We start from the raw sequence: 21987 nt of genomic DNA, 5'->3' as shown, positions 1-21987 counted from the left end.
CTCTGCCCGGTGTGCTTTCTCGAAATCCAAAAATAAATATTTGAAAATATTGTTTTTCGCCTGTTTGAAATTTTTTGTCACGAGTTTGATGCTGGCTTTCTTGGTCATGCTTTCAGCGTGGTTGGCCGTTCGGGTCATCCTTTTGGTCGCTCGTAAGTCGTCCATCATGCTCGCCACACGACGGGCATGAAGGACCAAACAAGCTATGCGCCCGTGTAATGGTGAGAAAATCTTGCCATGGTTCGTTTTCTACTTTGGATAAGTTATAGTGGTTTACTTCACAATAGTGTCATGCGTAGTTTTTGGATGAACAAAATGCATCACGTTGATAGTATTACTTATAGCATATGCATCGATCCGTCAAATTGTGACTTGTGTTTTGACTCTCCGACAAGACCTCAAAATGCTTAACTCGACAACCTCAACATGAGCGCGGCCTATCATGTTCAAAAAATACAAACAAATGGTAGCTTAAAAAATTAATTAGGAGATATATGTCAGCATTATGCAAGTATTAAAAAATGTAGGTGTTTAGACCAAAGATTGCCACGAGCATGGCCTGCTGGCAAGCTTCGGGATCGGGCCGTCAAGCCATGCTCGACGATACAAGATGCTCAAGGCTCCATGGGATGCTCTTCAGTCCATTCTCAAGGCATCTTCGTCGTAGTCATCCCCCCCTGGTGTCGACAACTATGTCCCGAGCTCGTTATCATCTATTTGTATGTGGCGACCATGCCCCAAGCTTCTTTATCATTGCCCTGTCTGCGACAACCATGTCCCAAACTTATCATCATCGATTTGGCCGCGACGACAATGACCCAAGCTCATAATCATCACTTTGCTCGTGATGACCATGTTCAAGGCTTGTTTCCTCCGTTTCCCGATGTTTGTTAGGATATAGTCGTCGATCATTTACACGCTTCTACCGATGGTCTCGGATCGCTTATAGATGGTCATGGTGGCTGGTAGCTGCGGATGGCCAGCCCCCGAGGGTTCGATGGCCGGCGTTGAGGATACATGGCGGATACACGGCTAATGCTAACGTGTCGAGCTGCATTTGGCAATGGGTGACGGGTCCATATCTTCTCTATGAAGGCTTGGTTTTTCATGAGCCTGTTGAAAATACGTGGGCCTTCTAACCCTTTATAAATCCAAGAGGAGATTTGTTCGTGTTAAGAATACAAATTTGTGTCACGGGTTCGAGAGACGATGGCCAAAATGCATGCGTATGGGCGTGCGCCAAACATGCACCGAGCCACGCGTTGGAGAGGTGTGCAGGCATGCCTTTGTGCGCTGTGAGAAAACAGTGGGCGTAGCCAGGCCCACAGTGATGCCCAGCTCTCTCATGGAGGTTAGATTCGTCTTGAGCGGGTCGACGACTTTTCTAGTAGTATGGGGCACAGAACCGGGCCTCGTGACCTCGTGCTCTCACGTGCCTGCCACCCTCGTCTCATACTATTTTTCTTGTCCGGATAGAAATGCTCGGGTAGTCCGAAAGCTGAACTATGGCAAGATAGACAAGGAAGTAGGCAACCCACACTTTGGCAATAATTAAAGGCATCTCCAACCCTAAAAGCACGTCACGTCCCGTCTAACCAAGTTGTTTGTACGTTCCCTCAAAAAAAATGTTGTTTGTACGTAATTAGTAAGTGTGCACATGCAACGCACGTATCATAATCTATCTCTCATAGAAACATCTATTTTGAATGTAATTTCTCTTCTAGCGAGTTATTTTCACCGAGCTATTTAAATGTGTCTTATACCCGACGATATGATCGTGCCTGTAACATACAATCCGTGAGATTTGTATTGTTTCCATCATTTTCCAAGTCTCATTTTCTTAAATTACCATCACTCAATTCCGAGTCCACAAAAGTGACAGCTAGTTTTGTTCTAAAATCTATCATATGAACCTAGAAAGTAGTAACCATAGTTAGTTTCGAAATAGTGATAAAACATAGTATAAGTATAATGATACAAAATATATACCGATGCAGGAGTGTTAGAAAAAATATCTCCACTGAAGTGCTCCATAAAATTTAACATCTATAGACCAGAAGATGACCTTTATGATTATGGAACTTAAATATATTCAATAAATTTTTGTATCAACTTTTATATAGATTCTTTTTAATAAAAACAACTTTTATAGATATTCACATAATAAACTTTTAAAATCATCAAATAAAAATGATTGTAACAAGGCCCGATGATAAAACAATATCGCACGCACGCAGGCAACTCGGATAAAAAAGAATGGATCTTTTTAGAAGATAAAAAAAATTGATTTGAACAAAGTCGGAGTCACTCACAATCTTTTTTTTGAAATAAACTCAAAATCCAAAAGTAAATAGTTGAAAATATTATTTTTCGCATGTTTTAAAAAAATTGACACGAGTTTGATGTTGGGGGCGTGATGCTCCCCAGTCGCCACCCCCACGTCGCATTTTTTTTTGAAAAACAAAATCCGGCCCCACATTCGCACAAACAACGTGCAAATTTAACCAAACTTCGACGTATTCATCAAATATTTTACAAAAGAAGAAAAAAAAGACACTACTAGACCCGTCGTTGCCCGCCGCCCTGAAGCTCTACATGCCGAGGAGCCTGTAGAACTGCGTTAGTCGCCGCTGTCGTCGTCGTCGTCGTCGTCGCCTCCTCCGCGGCCGCCGTCCCTGCTGCTCCCCTGCCCAGGGTCACCGAGGCGCGGCGGGCTGGATGGTCCAGGGGCGTCATCGTCCTCGTCGCTGTCGAGGATCACCACACCGTTCTCGTCCTCGTGCCCACGCTGGCGGGTGGCTATCTCCTGCAAGGGTCGGCGCTGCCGGACCATCTCATCGCGGAGGTAGTCGTCCCGCGCCCACTGTAGGGCGGCCTCTTCGGAGAAGCCGGACCGGGCTATGGCCTCGTACTCCACGGGGAGGCCGGACTCCACCCTCGGCCTGACGAGCCGGGCAGAGATGGGGGAGGACTCGGTGATGCGGATGCCGCAGCTGCGGGTGCGCCGGCTGATCGGCGCGTCCTGGGGCTCCGGCTTGACGGGGAGGAGGGAGGGAGAGCCGGACGAGCGGCCGGACGAGGAGGAGGACGTCGGGTCCATGCGTCTCGGCGTCCACGAGCTCCCACGCCGGCGGGAGAAGGTGGGTGTCGGTTTACAAAAGTAGGGGCTCTCCTTTTGACCCCTTTACCTGTGCATGGGCAGTCGGAGCCACGCGTCGCGGCCACAGCTGGCAAGGCTGGGAAGGTGAACCGAGGTAGGACCAGAAGCACAAGACAAGGCAAGGCAACGCCAAGACTAAGACCACAGAGAGCAGAGGGACGAAGCAGGTTCCCCCAGCAAGGTCCTTGCCGGGGCGGCCTCTGCGGCCCCGGCAAGACCCTTGCCGGGGTAGCTCGCCCCAACACCAACGGAGCGAGCCACCCTTGAGCCTACGGCTTCCAACACCACCAACTACGTGGGGCCAGGGCTCGGGAGGCTCCTCCGTGGTGGCATGCAGATCTTTGACAGGGAACAACACTCTTAATCAAAAGAGTGAGAGATGACGAGCCTCGGCAAAATCCTTGCCGAAGGAATCCACAAGGCCCCCGGCAAGATCCTTGCCGGGGACGACCGTGACGCCACGACAAGACCCTTGCCGGGACCCCGGCAGGGCCCTTGCCGGGAGCATCCGCGAGGCCGCAGCCAGGCCCGCGCCCACCAAGCTTTCCACCGCCAATCCCATGCAGCTGCCAGCCCACCAGCTGGGCAGGCACCTGCGTGTCAACGAAGGGCTCCTTCGCCAACTCATCACGTGCTTACGTGGTGGCATGCAGATCTTCTTGAAGGCTCCGCCACCGCGCCACCTCAGCTGCTTGCCTGCCTACATGGTGCCGCATGCACCGCTGGCCAAGGCGCGTGTCGAAGCGAGGAGGAGCGGCGACGGACGGGACGGGCCTCGCTCCCGTCCCCAATAAAGCGAGAGGACACCTAAGCTATGCATTAAATGCACTTTGTCCCGTAATGGCTAGCGATAAGCTTAGCCACATCACCTCGATGCCACCTCCTGGTGCCACTGTGGCGATCCCTTTGCCTATAAAAGGAGACGCAAGGCATCCAGGAGAAGGATTCGGATCCTTGGACAAGTTACGCTCCCTGTAGCTAGTTCGAGATCCTCAAGAACACAGGTATACAACCACCAAAGCAGGACTAGGGTCTTACGCATCTCTGCGGCCCGAACCTGGGTAAACGACCCGCGTGTTTGCACTGACTGTTGATCCTGCTCTCCTCACCACTCCAGCGCCCCGCAACCGTAGTAGGGATTACTTTGATCCCATAGGTGTCGTTTCACACCGACATCTTTGGCGCGCCAGGTAGGGGGCGCTGCAGGAGTCAGCATCTGGTTCTACAGCCAGTAGCATAATTCTTCATCGCCATGGCTCCCAAGAAGAAGGCGACCACGGCGGTCGGCTCGTCAGGAGCCAAGAGGACCAATCCGGTGCGGGCGAGCAGCGGACCGGTCGCTGACAGAACTCGGGCCGCAGCCCGTGAGCATCAGCATCGCTCTGGCGGTCATAGCATGGCGAGCGGCGTCGTTCGTACGCCGAACGACGAGCCGCGCGCCGCTAGACCCCAAGGCGGGGCCGGGCCCCATGCAGGCGGCGCGGGGCCCTCCAAAAACGTTGCTGTGCCACCCACCGGCGGCGCAGCGACCTCCAAGACGCCTGTCTCGGCGCCCACAACACGCTCTTCCCACGGTGCACGCGACGAGCGGCGTCACCATGTTGATGACCCTGGACGCCGTCGAGGGAAGAGCAAGGGCTTCATCCACGAGACGAAGGGGGCCAACGTACCCGCCGAAGCGCTGGCGAAAGTGGCACGCAACCGCTGGGCCGTGGCGGAGCTCCTTCTAACGTGGTTAGAAGTCAGAGCGCCCCACGGTCCACGCAGCTTTCGCCACCACCCACACTAGCAGAAGCTTTGGCGCGCGCGCAGCTGCTCCTCGATTTCCCTCCCGCTGCGGAGAAGCTTGATGAGGGGAGAGCCACCATCCGGAGCCTCATTGCCATCGCCAACAAAGACGGTTCGGGACCAACGGGGCCCTCGGGTCGGCGCTCCGTCGAGCCACCGCACGCCAGTGGAGGAGGGATCGGGGGTGCTGCGGCCACGGTACACTCTCCTCCTCCACGCCAACCGCCGCGAGCGTCAGCCCGTCGTGACGACGCTTGTGATAATATTTCCAGAGCGTCGTCCGACCCGTGGACCCGCCATGACCAGCGCCAAGTTCTTCGAGAGCGAGCTCACGAAGACGCTCGAACCACCATCGAGCGCCGGTGCGATACACGCCACCAGCCGGACAAGCCGGTAGGGCCCGCTGTGGAACACCCAGTTCCGGGGGGCTCCGGCGGCCTGCCTTACGAGGTAGGTTGCCCGGCCTTCACCCGTGAGCTGCGACGCTTCCAATGGCCGTCCCACCGCACGTTCAAACCCGACGTCAGCGAGAAGTACAACGGCAAGACCCATCTGTCGGAGTTCCTCAGCATCTACACCATCGCGATGCAAGCTGCCGGAGCTCGCGACGACAAGGTGCTCGCCAACTACTTCCCGTTGGCGTTGAAACCCAACGTCATGTCTTGGTTGATGCACTTGTCGGTGGATCTCCATTTCTTCTTGGTCGGACCTGTGTCATGAGTTTGTGAGTGCCTTCACTGGAGGCCACCAAGCTCACGGCCAGGCGAATGATTTGCACATCATTCCCCAGAAGGATGGAGAAACCCTGCGCAAGTACATCCAGAGGTTCAGCCGGGTCCAGTACAACATCCCCGAACGTGCGCAATCGCAAGATGCGCGAAGAACTGGCGATGAACAAGGTTAGGGATGTGGCCGAACTTTATGTTCTGGCCGACAGATGCGCCCGAGCTGAGGAGGGAAGGAAGTACCCCGGCGAGGATGCTGGCGTGGAAACCGACTCTACTGACGGAGACACCGCCGCCCCGACGAAAAAGGGTCGGCGTCGCAACAAGAAATGCAAGGGCAAGACCGTGCTTGCCGTCGAGGATTCCGGCGACACCGGCGCCACCAAGAAGGCCAAGGCAGACGACCCCGGCAAGGAGATTTCCGGGTGCACCGCCTGCCGGACCTTGGCGGCTGCCGATAAGCCAGGGGGCTCCGACAAGCAGTATTGCAAGATCCACTGCACCAAAGGCCACGACCTCCAGAACTGCCGACAAGTCGAGCTGCTTGCCGAGAAGCAAAAGGCTGAGTATGAAAGGCGGGACAAGGATAAGGGTCAGGATGGTGCCGGAGGGTCTGACAAGAAGCATGGTGGCCAAGAAGGTCGCCGCGGCAAGGATAGCCAACAAGAGAGGCCCGCTCGGGGCCGCGACAAGAAGCAAGAATACGATGATCACGACGAGGATGACGAGTCTGGTGAGCAAGAGCTCCAGAAGGCTACAGAGGCCATGTGCGTCGACGGTGGCGCCTCGCTGCATACTTCTCATCGCCAGCTCAAACAGTGGGCGCGTGAGATTACAACGGCAGAGCCCTCGTTCGACGCCCAGAAACCCCTGAAATGGCCCAGCACGCCCCTCATCTTTGACGCCGAGGACCACCCTGACCGCACAACTGCAATCGGGTGTTTGCCGTTGTTGGTCTCACCAACAATACGCAACCTCAAGGTGAACAAGATGCTGGTTGACGGCGGGGCCGGTCTGAATTTGATCTCACCTGTCGTAATCAAAAGGCTGCAAATTTCTAATGGAGACCTCAAAGAAATGGGCACGTTTCAAGGGGTCAACCCGGGAAGGAGCCAGCCAAAGGGAAAGGTCACATTGCCTGTGACGTTTGGAAGTGAGCTGAACTATAGGATGGAGAGGATTGTTTTTGATGTAGCCGAGATCCCCTTGCCCTACAACGGGATTCTCGGCCGCCCGGCACTTGCCAAGTTCATGGCGGCTTCTCACTACGCCTACAACACGCTAAAGATGCCCGGGCCGATGAACATCATCACCGTCCCCTCCGACAAGAAAGACGCGCTGATCTGCGCTGACCTACTCTACTGGGAAGCAGTCGCAGCAGCTGCCGCCAAGGCACTTGCTCCTGCCGCTGAAGCCCCGGGAGGGAAGAAGAAGACCGGCGAGACCTCTCGCACCCACTCCGGCAAGCACACCTCTTCGGAGTGTTGTGCTACCGTCGAGGATGTGCCAGAGAGCTCCACCGACTAAGAGCAAGAAATCCAGAGCTACGCCACCAGAGACCAAGAAGGTGTCCGTCAAGGAGGACGGCACGGGGGGAGCTTTTACCATAAGCTCCACCCTCGACAGCAAATAGGAAAGCGAGCTCGTCACCTTCCTGCGGGCGAATGTCGATGTGTTTGCATGGCAAGCCTCCGACATCCCCGGCGTTCCCAGGGAAGTGATTGAGCACCATCTTGCTGTCTGTCCTCATGCGCGGCCCGTCAAGCAAAAGGTCAGGAAGCAAGCTCTGGAGAGGCAGGAGTTCATCACAGAGGAAATCAGAAAGTTAGAAGCGGCAGGACTGGTGAGAGGAGTGCTCCATCCGACGTGGTTGGCCAATCCGGTAGTGGTGCGCAAGGCAAATGGGAAGTGGAGGCTGTGTATTGATTACACAGATATTAATAGGGCTTGTCTCAAGGACCCCTTCCCGTTGCCCCGCATCGACCAGATTGTCGACTCCACGGCCGTGTGTGATCTGCTATTGTTCCTCGACGCCTACTCAGGGTACCACCAGATCTTCATGACAAAAGAAGACGAGGAAAAGACAACATTCATGACCCCATGTGGTACGTATTGCTTTTTACGGATGCCTTTCGGGTTGAAGAGTGCTGGCTCGACCTTTGCAAGAGCAGTCCAAATTTTTTTTGAGCCCCAGCTACATAGTGTTGGGAACGTAGTAATTTCAAAAAATTTCCTACGCACACGCAAGATCATGGTGATGCATAGCAACGAGAGGGGAGAGTGTTGTCCACGTACCCTCGTAGACCGAAAGCGGAAGCGTTAACACAACGTGGTTGATGTAGTCGTACGTCTTCACGATCCGACCGATCAAGTACCGAACGCACGGCACCTCCGAGTTCAGCACACGTTCAGCTCGATGACGTCCCTCGAACTCCGATCCAGCCGAGTGTTGAGGGAGAGTTTCGTCAGCATGACGGCGTGGTGACGATGATGATGTTCTACCGATGCAGGGCTTCGCCTAAGCACCACAACGATATTATCGAGGTGTAATATGGTGGAGGGGGGCATCGCACACGGCTAAGAGATCAATGATCAATTGTTGTGCCTAGAGGTGCCCCCTGCCCCCGTATATAAAGGAGCAAGGGGGGGGGGTGCGGCCGGCCAAGGGGAGAGGCGCGCCAGGAGGAGTCCTACTCCTACCGGGAGTAGGACTCCCCCCTTTTCCATGTTGGACTAGGAGAGGGGGGGGAAGAGGTGGAGGGGAGGAAGGAAAGGGGGGGCACCGCCCCCCTCTCCTTGTCCTATTCGGACTGGGGGGAGGGGCGCGCGGCCCTGCCCTGGCCTCCTCTCCACTCTTCCACCTAGGCCCACTAAGGCCCATTATGTTGCCGGGGGGTTCCGGTAACCTCCCGGTACTCCGGTAAAATCCCGATTTCACCCGGAACACTTCCGATATCCAAACATAGGCTTCCAATATATCAATCTTTATGTCTCGACCATTTCGAGACTCCTCGTCATGTCCGTGATCACATCCGGGACTCCGAACAACCTTCGGTACATCAAAACATATAAACTCATAATATAACTGTCATCGTAACGTTAAGCGTGCGGACCCTACGGGTTCGAGAACTATGTAGACATGACCGAGACACGTCTCCGGTCAATAACCAATAGCATAACCTGGATGCTCATATTGGCTCCCACATATTCTACGAAGATCTTTATCGATCAGACCGCATAACAACATACGTTGTTCCCTTTGTCATCGGTATGTTACTTGCCCGAGATTCGATCGTCGGTATCTTAATACCTAGTTCAATCTCGTTATCGGCAAGTCTCTTTACTCGTTCCATAATACATCATCTCGCAACAAACTCATTAGTTGCAATGCTTGCAAGGCTTAAGTGATGTACATTACCGAGAGGGCCCAGAGATACCTCTCCGACAATCGGAGTGACAAATCCTAATCTCGAAATACGCCAACCCAACAAGTACCTTCGGAGACACCTGTAGAGCACCTTTATAATCACCCAGTTACGTTGTGACGTTTGGTAGCACACAAAGTGTTCCTCCGGTAAACGGGAGTTGCATAATCTCATAGTCTTAGGAACATGTATAAGTCATGAAGAAAGCAATAGCAACATACTAAACGATCGAGTGCTAAGCTAACGAAATGGGTCAAGTCAATCACATCATTCTCCTAATGATGTGATCCCGTTAATCAAATGACAACTCATGTCAATGGCTAGGAAACATAACCATCTTTGATCAACGAGCTAGTCAAGTAGAGGCATACTAGTGACACTTTGTTTGTCTATGTATTCACACAAGTATTATGTTTCCGGTTAATACAATTCTAGCATGAATAATAAACATTTATCATGATATAAGGAAATAAATAATAACTTTATTATTGCCTCTAGGGCATATTTCCTTCAGTCTCCCACTAATCTAGATTACACAGTAATGATTCTTACACCCATGGAGCCTTGGTGCTGATCATGTTTTGCTCGTGGAAGCGGCGCAGAAGAAGAAAATGGTGCAGCACTCAGTCTACTTCGTCAGCTCCCTCTTGCAGGGGCTAGGTCGAGGTACTCAGGTGTGCAGAAGCTACTCTTCGGCCTCCTTATGGCCTCGAGGAAGCTTCGCCATTACTTCCAAGCGCATGAGATCACCGTGGTCACCCGCCTCCCGTTGCAACGGATACTGCATAACCCAGACGCAATAGGGAGGATCGTGGAATGGGCCCTGGAGCCGTCGAGTTTCGGTTTGAAGTTCGAAAGCACCTCGACGATTCAGACCAGAGTCTTGGCGGAGTTTGTTGCAGAATGGACCTCGACGCCCGACGAAGAGGTACATGAGACCACTCTCCCCGGCAAGGAAACGAGCTGCAGCTGGATCATGTACTTTGACGGGGCCTTTTCACTGCAAGGCGCCGATGCTGGTGTACTGCTTGTTGCGCCCACCGGAGAGCACCTCAAGTATGTCATCCAAATGCACTTTCCCCGGGAGATGTCAACTAACAACACCGCCGAGTACGAGGGTTTGCTTGCCGGTCTCAGGATCGCGGTAGACCTCGGGGTCAGAAAGCTCATCGTCAGGGGCGACTCGCAGCTCGTCGTTAGGCAGATCAACAAAGATTACCAAAGTCCGTTGATGAAGGCTTACGTGGATGAAGTGAGGAAACTGGAGGAGCGCTTCGACGGTATCCAAGCAGAGCATGTCCCTAGGGCGGAGATCGACATTGCTGACTACCTGTCAAAGCGTGCTGCCCTCAAGCTACCTGTGGAACCAGGTACTTTTGTGCTTCAGTTAACTCAACCATCCGTCGAACCATCAACTGGGCTGAACAAGCGAAGGAAGCTAGGCCCCAGCAAGTACTTCCCCGGTGAGCTCCCTGGAGCCACCGGCAAAGATGTTGCCGTGGATGCCGATCACGCCGCGGGGCGACCGACTCCGGCAGGGCCCCAAGCCATGGCCGTAGAGACAGTCGCTCCCGTGGCAGAAGAGATGCCTTTAGTCCTTGCCGTCGAGCCACAGGCTCCGGCATGGGCGCAGCACACCGTCCAATTCCTCCAGACAGGAGAGCTTCCTGAGGAGCAGGAAGAGGCAGAAAGAGTAGCCCGCCGGTCTGCTCCGTACCAATTCGTTGACAACGTCTTGTACAGAAATAGGCCGAATGGGGTGAAACTGAAGTGCATCTCCCAGGAGGAAGGACTAGAACTTCTGGCAGAGATACATGGAGGTATATGTGGCTCCCACATAGGGTTAAGGGCCCTTGCCGGCAAGGCTTTCCGGCAAGGTTTCTTCTGGCCCACCGCCCTCCAGGATGCGACGGCGCTAGTAACCAAGTGTGAAGCGTGCCAGTTCCATTCAAAGAAGCTTCATCAACCAGCACAAGCCCTTCAAACCATCCCTCTCTCCTGGCCCTTCTCGGTCTGGGGGCTCGACATATTGGGCCCCTTCCCTCGTGTCATCAGGGGCTTTGAGTACTTGTACGTTGCAATCGACAAGTTCACAAAGTGGCCAGAAGTGGAAGCAGTGAGGAAGGTGACAGCGCAGTCAGCCATCAAGTTCTTCAAAGGACTAGTTTGCCATTTTGGTGTACCCAACAGGATTATCACCAACAACGGCACACAGTTCACAAGCCACGCCTTCATGCAGTACATTGAGGATCTCGGCAGCAAGGTCTGTTTTGCTTCCGTGGCACACCCACGGAGCAACGGCCAAGCGGAGAGAGCAAATGCTGAAGTTTTGCGAGGCTTAAGGACGAAGACTTTTGACAGGCTGCGCAAGAGTGGGAGGCGCTGGATTGATGAATTGCCGGCGGTTCTTTGGTCGATCAGGACGACGCCAAATCGAGCCACCGGCAGACACCATTTGCCCTAGTCTACGGGGCAGAAGCAGTTCTCCCCACGGAACTCATATACGGGTCACCTCGAGTGCTCGCTTATGATGAGCTTGAGCAAAAGCAATTGCGGCAAGATGACGCAACGTTCCTTGAGGAAGATCGTCTCCGGGCGGCTGTGAGAGCAGCACACTACCAGCAAGCCTTGCGCCGCTACCATAGCCGCAAGATTCATGCCCGGAGCTTTGAGGAAGGCGACCTTGTTCTTCGGCACGTTCAGTCGGCCAAGAATTCCAACAAGTTGACGCCAAAGTGGGAGGGCCCTTATCGGGTAACACGAGTCACCAGGCCTGGCGCAGTCCGCCTGGAGACCGAAGATGCTATTCCAGTGAGAAACTCCTGGAATATCGAGCATCTTCGCAAGTTTTACCCATAAGGCGCAGCTTGCCGGGCCTCCCGGCAAGCCACCCTATTGTACAAGCCTTGCCGGCAAGGCATGTAACCCTTTGTACAAAGCCAGGCGCAGACCCTGAGCATAAATAAATGAAGCGCTGGCGCCCTAAGTTATAGCATGCATGCTAGGTCGAGTCTCTTCCTTGGAGGGTTGATAGTGCTTAGCAGTGGCTAACCCCTAGCTTAGAGGTCGAGTGCGCGTCTCTCTGTTCTTTCCTGTCCTCTTTGGTTCGCAGGGCACATGAGCACTTCTGCCGAGCTACTTGGAAGGAGGAGGACGGGCCGGCGTCCTGGCCCCAGCAAACCGAAGTTGTCGGGGGCTGCAAGTGCAAGGATCCAACCACGGCAAGCCAAAAGTTGCCGGGGGCTGCAGATCCAGATAAGTCTTTTATCCTCTATCATGCATTTCGGTATGGATCTGGGATATATGAAGCCTCGTTTTATTTCTAGACTACCGTGCTCCCTTTTTCCTATACCCAAGGTTTATCCCCTGGGTTCGGATTTGGTTGTAGCTGCGGCAACCAGAAAATGGAACGAGGAGCATAAGCCCACTTCATCCCTGCCTCCGCCAAGAGCACGAGAATGGTCGAGCGAAGTGGAGGGACGTCAAGGCCTGTTGTCGGGCGAAAAACGTTTATCTTAAATAGTAACAAGGATTTTTTCCTTGTCGTGGGTTTTACCCGCGAACGAAAAACCCGACAAACATCCCTTTTTCATTAAAAACATCCCATACAGGTACGGTTCATACGGAATGAAAAACATGAGCAAGGGGGATTACAAGTTTTAAATTCTACTAATGCCCGCAGGCTTACAAGTTGAAAAAAAGATAAGGTGCCCGTAATTCCATTCTTGTCCCTCTCCTCAGGAGGTAGGTAAAGGAAGCAAAGAGGGGTGAAAGGAGCACCTATGTGAGCTACGGGCACCAGAAAGCACCAAGAGAACATCTCGGTGGCCATCCGAAGGCTGGCCGGTGATGACGGCGCCGGAGGAAGAGCTCGAAGACGAGGCGGCAGGACCGGCAATACGCGACGAAGGCGTCGGTGCCCGCGTAATCCGACTTGACGGCCTTGCCGCCTGCCCTCTTCCTCTTCCGCAGCCTCCCAATGCCAGCCGCCCAAGGAGACGGCCCCAAGAAGTTCAAGGAGCTGGCCCCTCCCCCGGCGAACTCCGCCGGAGGAGCGGCCAGGTGCAGATGCTGCTGCTGCCGCACCCGCCCAGGCGCGGCGCGCCCGACGCCTAGTCGGACCCGTCATCCTGCCGCCCGCTACCCTCATCGTCGCTGCCGCTGTCCTCCTCGTCGCTCTCGCTCGAGGAAGAGTCTTCGCCATCGGAGGAGCTCTCCACGCAGCACCTCACGCGAGTCCCGAAGTGCCCAAGGGCTTTGACGAGGAGGAGGGCATCCTCCATTAACTTGAAATGGAGAGTGAGCCCCTCCGTCAGACTGTGGATGCAAGCAAAGGTCTTCCACCCTCGGCGAAGGTACATGACGTGAGGGGCGGGGAACTCGACGTCGGCCCACGTACCGCTGTTCCCGCAGCCCCTCATGTTGGGGAACGTAGCAGAAATTCAAAATTTTCTACGCATCACCAAGATCAATCTATGGAGTAACTAGCAACGAGAGAGAAAGAGTGCATCTTCATACCCTTGAAGATCGCTAAGCGGAAGCATTACAAGAACGCAGTTGATGGAGTCGTACTCGCGGCGATTCAAATCGCGGAAGATCCGATCCAAGCGCCGAATGGACGGCGCCTCCGTGTTCAACACACGTACTGCCCGGGGACGTCTCCTGCTTCTTGATCCAGCAAGATGAGAGGAGAAGTTGAGGGAAAGCTCCGGCAGCACGACGGCGTGGTGGTGGAGCTTGTGGTATTCCTGCAGGGCTTCGCCAAGCACTACGGAGGAGGAGGAGGTGTTGGGGAGGGAGAGGGCTGCGCCAGGAGAAGGGGTGTGGCTGCCCTCTCTCTCCCTCACTATATATAGGGGGAAGGGGAGTGGACGAGGCGCCCTAGGGTTCCCTAGGGGAGGGGTGGCGGCCACAGGGGAAACCCTAGATGGGTTTGGGTGCCCCCACCCCTAGGAAACTTGCCACCCAAGCCGGGAGGGGTGGCTGCCCTAGGGGAGGCGCCCCCACCTCTCCACGTTACGTGAGAGGGGTTGGGAGGGGCGCACAGCCCCGTAGTGGGCTGGTTTGCCCCTTCCCCTTGGCCCATAAGGCCCCCCAACGCTTGCCGGAGCCTCCGAAACCCCTTTCGGACATGCTGGCCATAGCCTGGTACCCCCGGAACACTTCCGGACTCCAATACCGTTCGACCAATATACCGATCTTCACCTTCGGACCATTCCGGAACTCCTCGTGACGTCCGGGATCTCATCTGGGACTCCGAACAACCTTCAGTAACCACATACTATTTCCCATAACAACTCTAGCGTCACCGAACCTTAAGTGTGTAGACCCTACGGGTTCGGGAGGCATGTAGACATGACCAAGACACCTCTCCGGCCAATAACCAATAGCGGGATCTGGATACCCATATTGGCTCCCACATGTTCCACGATGATCTCATCAGATGAACCACGATGTCGGGGATTCAATCAATCCCGTATACAATTCCCTTTGTCTATCGGTATGTTACTTGCCCGAGATTCGATCGTTGGTATCCCTATACCTTGTTCAATCTCATTACCGGCAAGTCTCTTTACTCGTTCCGTAACGCATGTTCCCGTGACTAACTCCTTAGTCACACTGAGCTCATTATGATGATGCATTAACGAGTGGGCCCAGAGATACCTCTCCCTCATATGGAGTGACAAATCCCAGTCTCGATTCGTGCCAACCCAACAGATACTTTCGGAGATACCTGTAGTGCACCTTTATAGTCACCCAGTTACGTTGTGACGTTTGATACACCCAAAGCACTCCTACGGTATCCGGGAGTTACACAATCTCATGGTCTAAGGAAATGATACTTGACATTAGAAAAGCTCTAGCGAATGAACTACACGATCTTGTGCTATGCTTAGGATTGGGTCTTGTCCATCACATCATTCTCCTAATGATGTGATCCCGTTATCAATGACATCCAATGTCCATGGTCAGGAAACCATAACCATCTATTGATCAACGAGCTAGTCAACTAGAGGCTTACTAGGGACATATTGTGGTCTACGTATTCACACATGTATTACGGTCTCCGGTTAATACAATTATAGCATGAACAATAGACAATTATCATGAACAAGGAAATATAATAATAACCATTTAATTATTGCCTCTAGGGCATATTTCCAACAGTCTCCCACTTGCACTAGAGTCAATAATCTAGTTCACATCACTATGTGATTGTAATGAATCCAACACCCATGGGGTTTGATCATATCTCGCTTGTGAGAGAGGTATTAGTCAACGGGTCTGAACCTTTCAGATCCGTGTGTGCTTTACAAATCTCTATGTCATCTCCTAGATACAGCTACCACGCGCTATTTGGAACTATTCCAAATAACTTCTCTACTATACGAATCCGGTCTACTACTCAAAGTCATCCAGATTAGTGTCAAAGTTTGCATCGGCGTAACCCTTTACGACGAACTCTTTTACCACCTCCATAATTGAGAAAATTCCTTAGTCCACTAGTTACTAAGGATAACCTTGACCGCTATCCTGTGATCCATTCCTGGATCACACTTGTACCCCTTGACTGACTCATGGCAAGGCACACTTCAGGTGCGCTACACAACATAGCATACTGTGGAGCCTACGTCTAAAGCATAGGGGACGACCTTCGTCCTTTCTCTCTCTTCTGCCGTGGTCAGGTCTTGAGTCTTACTCAATACTCACACCTTATAATACAGCCAAGAACTCCTTCTTTGCCGATCTATTTTGAACACCTTCAAAATCTTGTCACGGTATGTGTTCATTTGAAAGTACTATTAAGCATTTTTTATCTATCCTTATAGATCTTGATGCTCAATGTTCAAGTAGCTTAATCCAGGTTTTCCATTGAAAAACACTTTTCAAATAACCCTATATGATTTCCAGAAATTCTACATCATTTCTGATCAACAATATGTCAACAACATATACTCATCAGAAATTCTATAGTACTCCCACTCACTTCTTTGGAAATACAAGTTTCTCATAAAATTTGTATAAACCCAAAATCTTTGATCATCTCATCAAAGCGTATATTCCAACTCCGAGATTCTTACTCCAGTCCTTAGAAGGATTGCTGGAGCGTTGCATACTTGTTAGCATCTTTTAGGATTGACAAAAACCTTCTGGTTGTATCACATACAACCTTTCCTCAAGAAAATTGTCGAGGAAACAATGTTTTGACATCCTATCTGCAAGATTTCATAAATAATGCAGTAACTGCTAATACAATTCCAACAGACTCTTAGCATCGCTACGAGTGAGAAAGTCTCACCGCAGTCAACTCCTTGAACTTGTCGGAAAACATCTTAACGACAAGTCGAGCTTTCTTAATGGTGATACTTACCATCATTGTCCGTCTTCCCTTTTAAAATCCATCTGTACCCAACAGCCTTACGACCATCAAGTAGTTCTTCCAAAGTCTATACTTTGTTTTCATACATGGATCCTCTCGGATTTTATGGCCTCGAGCCATTCGTCAGAATCCGGGCCCACCATCGCTTCTCCATAGCTCGTAGGTTCATCGTTGTCTAGCAACATGACTTCCAAGACAGAATTACCGTACCACCATGAAGTAGTACGCATCCTTGTCGACCTACGAGGTTTGGTAGTGACTTGATCTGAAGTTTCATGATCACTATCATTAGCTTCCACTTCAATTGGTGTAGGCGCCACAGGAACAACTTCCTGTGCCCTGCTACACACTAGTTGAAGTGACGGTTCAATAACCTCATCAAGTCTCTACCATCCTCCCACTCAATTCTTTCGAGAGAAACTTTTCCTCGAGAAAGGACCCATTTCTAGAAACAATCACTTTTGCTTCCGGATCTGAAATAGGAGGTATACCCAACTGTTTTGGGTGTCCTATGAAGATGCATTTATCCGCTTTAGGTTCGAGCTTATCAGGCAAAAACTTTTCAGATAAGCATCGCATCCCCAAACTTTTAAGAAACGACAACTTAGGTTTCTCTAAACCATAGTTCATACGGTGTCATCTCAACGGAATTACGTGATGCCCTATTTAAAGTGAATGCGGTTGTCTCTAATGCCTAACCCTTAAACGATAGTGGTAATTCGATAAGAGACATCATGGTATGCACCATATCCAATAGGGTGCAGCTATGATGTTCGGACACACCATCACACTATGGTGTTCCAGGCGGTATTAGTCGTGAAACAATTTCCACAATATCTTAATTGTGTACCAAACTCGTAACTCAGATATTTATCTCTATGATTATATCATAGACATTTTATCCTCTTGTCACAATGATCTTCAACTTCACTCTGAAATTACTTGAACCTTTCAATATTTCAGACATGTGTTTCATCAAGTAAATATACTTAGAATCTACCCAAATCATCTATGAAGTAAGAGCATAACGATATTTCAGACATGTGGCAATTCCAACAAGTTGCTCTTTTGTTCCATCTCACTGAAAACGAGGCCTTTCAGTCATCTTGCCCATGTGGTATGATTTGCATGTCTCAAGTGATTCAAAATCAAGTGAGTCCAAACGATCCACCTGCATGGAGTTTCTTCATGCATATATATACCAATAGACATGGTTCGCATGTCTCAATCTTTTCAAAAACGAGTGAGTCCAAAGATCCATCAACATGGAGCTTCTACATGCGTTTTATACCAATATGACTCAAATGGCAGTGCCACAAGTATGTGGTACTATCATTACTATCTTATATCTTTTGGCATGAACATGTGTATCACTACGATTGAGATTCAATAAACCATTCATTTTAGGTGCAAGACCATTGAAGGTATTATTCAAATAAACAGAGTAACCATTATTCTCCTTAAATGAATAACCGTATTGCGATAAACATAATCCAATCATGTCTATGCTCAACGCAAACACCAAATAACAATTATTTAGGTTTAACACCAATCTCGATGGTAGAGGGAGCATGCGATGCTTGATCACATCAACCTTGGAAACACTTCCAACACATATCGTCATCTCACCTTTAGCTAGTCTTTGTTTATTCCGCAGCTTTTATTTCGAGTTACCAACACTTAGCAACCGAACCGGTATCTAATACCCTGGTGCTACTAGGAGTACTAGTAAAGTACACATTAATATAATGTATATCCAATATACCTCTGTCAACCTTGCCAGCCTTCTCATCTACGAAGTATCTAGGGTAGTTCTGCTTCTGTGACCGTTCCCCTCATTTCAGAAGCACTTAGTCTCGGGTTTGGGTTCAACCTTGGGTTTCTTCACTAGAGCAGCAACTGATTTGCTGTTTCATGAAGTATCCCTTCTTGCCCTTTCCCTTCTTGAAACTAGTGGTTTTACTAACCATCAACAATTGATGCTCCTACTTGATTTCTACTTTCACGGTGTCAAACATCGCGAATAGCTCAAGGATCATCATATCTATCCCTGGTATGTTATAGTTCATCACGAAGCTCTAGTAGCTTGGTGGCAGTGACTTTGGAGAACCATCACTATCTCATCTGGAAGACAACTCCCACTCGATTCAAGCGATTGTAGTACTCAGACAATCTGAGCACATGCTCAATGATTGAGCTTTTCTCCCTTAGTTTGTAGGCTAAGAAACTCGTCGGAGGTCTCATACCTCTTGACGTGGGCACGAGCCTGAAATCCCAATTTCAGCCCTTGAAACGTCCCTATGTTCCGCGACGTTTCAAAAACGTCTTTGGTGCCTCAATTCTATACCGTTTTAACATTGCGCACTGAACTATCACGTAGTCATCAAAACGTGCATGTCAGATGTTCGCAACATCCACAAACGACGCTCGAGGTTCAGCACACCGAGCGGTGCATTAAGGACATAAGCCTTCTGTGCAGCAATGAGGACAATCCTCAGTTTACGGACCCAGTCCGCATAATTGCTACTATCAACTTTCAACAAAATTTTCTCTAGGAACATATCTTAAATAGTAGAACTAAAGCGTAAGCTATGACATAATTTGCAAAGACCTTTTGACTATGTTCGTGATAATTAAGTTCATCTAATCAAATTATTTAATGAACTCCCACTCACATAGACATCCCTCTAGTCACCTAAGTGATACATGATCCGAGTCAACTAGGCCGTGTCCGATCATCACGTGAGACGGACTAGTCATCATCGGTGAACATCTCCATGTTGATCGTATCTGCTATACGACTCATGTTCGACCTTTCGGTCTCTTGTGTTCCGAGGCCATGTCTGTACATGCTAGGCTCGTCAAGTCAACCTAAGTGTTTTGCATGTGTAAATCTGGCTTACACCCGTTGTATGTGAACGTTAGAATCTATCACACCTGATCATCACGTGGTGCTTCGAAACAACGAACTTTCGCAACGGTGCACAGTTAGGGGGAACACTTTCTTGAAATTTAGTGAGGGATCATCTTATTTATGCTACCGTCGTTCTAAGCAAATAAGATGTAAAAACATGATAAACATCACATGCAATCAAATAGTGACATGATATGGCCACTATCATCTTGCTCCTTTTGATCTCCATCTTCGGGGCGCCATGATCATCATCATCACCGGCATGACACCATGATCTCCATCATCGTGTCTTCATGAAGTTGTCTCGCCAGCTATTACTTCTACTACTATGGCTAACGGTTAGCAATAAAGTAAAGTAATTACATGACGTTTCAGTTGACACGCAGGTCATAAATAAATAAATTAAGACAACTCATATGGCTCCTGCCGGTTGTCATACTCATCGACATGCAAGTCGTGATTCCTATTACAAGAACATGATCAATCTCATACATCACATATATCATTCATCACATCCTTCTGGCCATATCACATCACATGACACACGCTGCAAAAACAAGTTAGACGTCCTCTAATTGTTGTTGCAAATTTTTTACGTGGCTGCTATAGGTTTCTAGCAAGAACGTTTCTTACCTACGCCAAAACCACAATGTGATATGCCAATTTCTATTTACCCTTCATAAGGACCCCGTTCATCGAATCCGATCCGACTAAAGTGGGAGAGACAGACACCCGCTAGCCACCTTATGCAACTAGTGCATGTCAGTCGGTGGAACCTGTCTCACGTAAGCATACGTGTAAGGTCGGTCTGGGCCGCTTCATCCCACGATGCCGCCGAATCAAGATAAGACTAGTAACGGCAAGTAAATTGACAAAATCGATGGCCACAACAACTTGTGTTCTACTCGTGCATAGAAACTATGCATAGACCTAGCCCATGATGCCACTGTTGGGGAACGTAGCAGAAATTCAAAATTTTCTACGCATCACCAAGATCAATCTATGGAGTAACTAGCAACGAGAGAGAAAGAGTGCATCTTCATACCCTTGAAGATCGCTAAGCGGAAGCGTTACAAGAACGCAGTTGATGGAGTCGTACTCGCGGCGATTCAAATCGCGGAAGATCCGATCCAAGCGCCGATCGGACGGCGCCTCCGCGTTCAACACACGTACTGCCCGGGGACGTCTCCTCCTTCTTGATCCAGCAAGATGAGAGGAGAAGTTGAGGGAAAGCTCCGGCAGCACGACGGCGTGGTGGTGGAGCTTGTGGTATTCCTGCAGGGCTTCGCCAAGCACTACGGAGGAGGAGGAGGTGTTGGGGAGGGAGAGGGCTGCGCCAGGAGAAGGGGTGTGGCTGGCCTCTCTCTCCCTCACTATATATAGGGGGAAGGGGGTGGAGGAGGCGCCCTAGGGTTCCCTAGGGGAGGGGTGGCGGCCACAGGGGAAGCCCTAGATGGGTTTGGGCGCCCCCACCCCTAGGAAACTTGCCCCCCAAGCCGGGAGGGGTGGCTGCCCTAGGGGAGGCGTCCCCACCTCTCCACGTTACGTGAGAGGGTTTGGGAGGGGCGAACAGCCCCGTAGTGGGCTGGTTTGCCCCTTCCCCTTGGCCCATAAGGCCCCCCAACGCTTGCCGGGGCCTCCGAAACCCCTTTCGGACATGCTGGCCATAGCCTGGTACCCCCGGAACACTTCCGGACTCCAATACCCTTCGTCCAATATACCGATCTTCACCTCCGGACCATTCCGGAACTCCTCGTGACGTCCGGGATCTCATACGGGACTCCGAACAACCTTCGGTAACCACATACTATTTCCCATAACAACTCTAGCGTCACCGAACCTTAAGCGTGTAGACCCTACGGGTTCGGGAGGCATGTAGACATGACCGAGACACCTCTCCGGCCAATAACCAATAGCGGGATCTGGATACCCATATTGGCTCCCACATGTTCCACGATGATCTCATCGGATGAACCACGATGTCGGGGATTCAATCAATCCCATATACAATTCCCTTTGTCTATCGGTATGTTACTTGCCCGAGATTCGATCGTCGGTATCCCTATACCTTGTTCAATCTCATTACCGGCAAGTCTCTTTACTCGTTGCGTAACGCATGATCCCGTGACTAACTCCTTAGTCACACTGAGCTCATTATGATGATGCATTACCGAGTGGGCCCAGAGATACCTCTCCGTCATATGGAGTGACAAATCCCAGTCTCGATTCGTGCCAACCCAACAGACACTTTCGGAGATACCTGTAGTGCACCTTTATAGTCACCCAGTTACGTTGTGACGTTTGATACACCCAAAGCACTCCTACGGTATCCGGGAGTTACACAATCTCATGGTCTAAGGAAATGATACTTGACATTAGAAAAGCTCTAGCGAACGAACTACACGATCTTGTGCTATGCTTAGGATTGGGTCTTGTCCATCACATCATTCTCCTAATGATGTGATCCCGTTATCAATGACATCCAATGTCCATGGTCAGGAAACCATAACCATCTATTGATCAACGAGCTAGTCAACTAGAGGCTTACTAGGGACATATTGTGGTCTACGTATTCACACATGTATTACGGTCTC

The sequence above is a fragment of the Aegilops tauschii genome, chromosome 6 (genome assembly GCF_002575655.3).
Source record: "Aegilops tauschii subsp. strangulata cultivar AL8/78 chromosome 6, Aet v6.0, whole genome shotgun sequence".
NCBI lineage: Eukaryota > Viridiplantae > Streptophyta > Magnoliopsida > Poales > Poaceae > Aegilops > Aegilops tauschii.
The sequence above is the reverse complement of the archived record's forward strand: the minus strand, read 5'-3'. Positions refer to the sequence as shown.